Below are 3209 nucleotides of genomic sequence, written 5' to 3' on the forward strand. Positions count from 1 at the left end.
CACTTTAGGTTTGGGGAGTGACCTAGTACAGGGATTAGGGTGGTTGTCCCCCACAGTATCTACCTATGCCCCAGAGAATACATTCTCCTCTCACAACTCCAGTCCTCTTTCCACTCCCCATTCCTGCAGCCCCGGGTAAGTGACTGTGAATGAGGTTTTCTGCATGGTCCCTTTAAGAAGGAGCCTGGATCTTATAGTTCTCTCTCATTCTCACAAATAGTAACCTTGTTCTTCTTTCACAAAACTACTGTCTAAGTGCCTCCTCTAGTCTCTTGGGCTCCAGACTTAGGTTCTGGTCCTGTGACTGAGGACCCACAACTCTCTGGGAAACCTTCCTATCCACAAGAGACCCTCCAGTTTGCCTCTTGCTCCTGGGAGCAGGGCAGTCCTTTCTGTGCATGTCTGCCCTTCCCACCAGTCTCAATGTGGCTTCTTTGGTGATGCTTCGTTATACTAGATTTCTCTTAGTTTAGTCCAAAGTTGGTTTTTCAAGTTGATTGTTCTTAAGTTAAGTTGTAATCCACTTTGGTTCTGGAGGTGGGAGTTGTAATGTCTGCCTACTCCCTCTCTATATCGAGCCTCTGGCATCTTAATGGTGTACGTGTCATGGGTCAGCTCTGACTTTCTTTAAAGCAGCACTTACTTCTTCTTAATGTTCTTTAGCATCTACACAACCTCTATCTCCACTGTCTTCTTCAGAAGCTGAATGTCCTTTACCATGGAGGTCTCTGTCTCCCTCGAATTCACTGGAGGCAGTGGTGGTGGAGGTTAAAACATAGGATACTGGGGTGTAGTTGGGCCAGTTCCTTGATCTTTTGCCACATCTTTCATTCATTAGCATCTGGTCCTTCTGCTTCTCTGCCTTGTATTGTTGTGTGCAGTCATCAGAGAGCTTCTGATTCATCTCCATAAACAGATTCAAGGCATGTACATCAGTGCATGGACTGCCTTGTTCCAAGGGCTCTTGGAGTTCCTGTAGAGGGCAGCAAACATGATGGGGAGGGCTTGGGAAATTGTCAGGCTCAATTTTTTAGTAATAGAGAGCATACTCTGCCACCTGGAAATGAGGGCTGGAGACACACTTGGAAAGCTGGCAGAAGAGTGGTTTCATCACTTTGCTGAACTCTGACAGTTCATTGACATCCAGAATTTCCTCTAGCTTATTCAGGAACATCACCTTGGGGCTGTGGATCTTCAGCCAGAACTTGAGAAGTCCCCAAATCACCAGCTCAGTGAGACTGCTCTCCTCCAGGAACTGTACCACATGGTCTGTCAGCTAAGGGTGGTAGACACTCAAGGACCTGACCTTGTGAAAGGGAAGCAGGACACAGATAAGGAACATCTTGTAGCCTTCCTTAAGGGATTAGGGGACCATTGATGATGCTGTTCAGGATCTCCAGGAGCTCATCACTCTCATTGTGATGCTCCATCTCATACACGAACCTGTAGAAGATGTGGTTCATCTGACTAGGGATATAAGCCCAGAGTCCCAGAAACTTGTCATAGGTTTGATGCAAGATGGTCTTGAGGAAGTCCTGCTCTTGGGGATCCTCACTGTCAAACAGGTCCTGGAGCACAAGGACAAACTTCTACTCCATGTACTTCTTGGATATGTTTGGCTGGAAATCAGGAGACTCAAGGAAACATAAGAAAAACTCATACACAAGTTGGAGCTGTGGTCAGTCAGCTTCCAGGGTGGGCTCATCTTCCTCTAGCTCAAAAATAGCCCTGGGGTGATTTGATGAAGGTGGCAGTATCCAGAAGACTTTTACTGAAAACATAGTGACAACCTCAGAGTAAATTGCCTCAGTGACAACATTGCAGCTATGGGTGATATTCTCCACCATTTCATTGAGACTTGCCTGCTTCACCTCCTTGAGTTTGATGTCACTGAGTAGGTCTGATATGAAATCGAAGAGGACACAGCACTGGTATAGCTTTTGGATAAACAGCTCTTCCCCTCCTGGGTTGGCAAATCTTTCAGAAAAGGAAGCTTCTGCATCTCCTAGTTCTTGCTGATGTTGAAACAAGAGAAGTTTTGCCATAGCTCCTTCTTGACACTCTGGGGACTCCCCCCCCCGCCAAGGTAGTTGATTTTGCTGAGCTGCATGTGGTGGGTGGCGTGCTGGTGTTGGGACACTTGTTGGGTGACTGAAACTGGGGCTGCAGTGGGTGGTGCCACTGGGTGGTAGCTGCTGCTGTGCCTGGGCCTCCTTAGCACTCTCACCTCCACCATCCTTGTCTGAGCTGCTGGGTTTGGCCATGCCTTTGGCAAGCTTAGGGAGCTCCTTCTCCTTCTTCAGTTTATAGTGCATTGACCCTGGCTCCACTTGGGCTTGGGCTTTGCTCAGCTGCACTTGGCCCACTTGGCATTTCTTTGCCGCCGCTTAAGTGCTTTATGCAAGTCTATGTCAATATTATTTTTGAAATACCTAATCTCAGATGCTTTTACCTAGTTTTTTTGAGGTGTCTAGCTTCACAGTAGTTCTAAGCATAAGTTGAATTTGTCTTTTGGTTAAAACATCACTGTTGCCAGTTAATATTTTGTAATCATGTTTAGCTTCAAAAGTAACTGAGGGTAATATGTGTTCTTGGGATGTTCATTATGACTATAATTTTAGACTTTCTGAACAACTTTTAAGATATCCATTTTCCATGTAAAAGGACTGAATTTATAGCTTGGTTTCATTGCCATTACAAGTAAGAAAGGATTCTCTATCTTAGGACTGAAGGAAACTTCTGATCCTTGAATGGGTTGGGAAAATGAACCTTTTAGTCAAATCGGTGCTGCAAGTCTGAAGCAAGTGGGTGGATTAGAGCAAAGACACCCAGAACAATATGTATACATAAGGCAGTGTGGCAAAGCCCAGAGAGCCCAGATCAGGGTCTACATCAGCCTTGTTATAAGGGTAAGCAGTGAGACTAAGAACAGGTGGACATAAGGGAACTTCCCAAAATTTAAAAGAAGAAGGAAATGGGAAGTAGTTTCCCTGGGCACCACAAGGTAGGATAAAGGAAAAGGTCAGGAATCCAGGAAAGCATTTGGCTCAGAAAACACAAGTCTCACATTAGAAGTACTATAGAAGGTAGACCAAATGTCAGTTTTGTCCCAAACTTTATTATCTTCCCTGCTATTACAAGAAACAGTCCCAGGATGTGGGCATCCCCAAACAAGCAGGTGAGAGTAGCTAAGTGGTAAAGTCTGCCTG

The 3209-nt window shown here is 45.5% G+C and overlaps 1 pseudogene; it reads right to left on the reverse strand.

Moving 5' to 3' along the window:
* Positions 1–453: 453 nt before the first annotated feature.
* LOC136386484 (serine/threonine-protein phosphatase 2A 56 kDa regulatory subunit delta isoform pseudogene) lies at positions 454–2315 on the reverse strand (annotated as a pseudogene).
* Positions 2316–3209: the final 894 nt, after the last annotated feature.

Source organism: Saccopteryx leptura, chromosome X (genome assembly GCF_036850995.1).
Source record: "Saccopteryx leptura isolate mSacLep1 chromosome X, mSacLep1_pri_phased_curated, whole genome shotgun sequence".
NCBI lineage: Eukaryota > Metazoa > Chordata > Mammalia > Chiroptera > Emballonuridae > Saccopteryx > Saccopteryx leptura.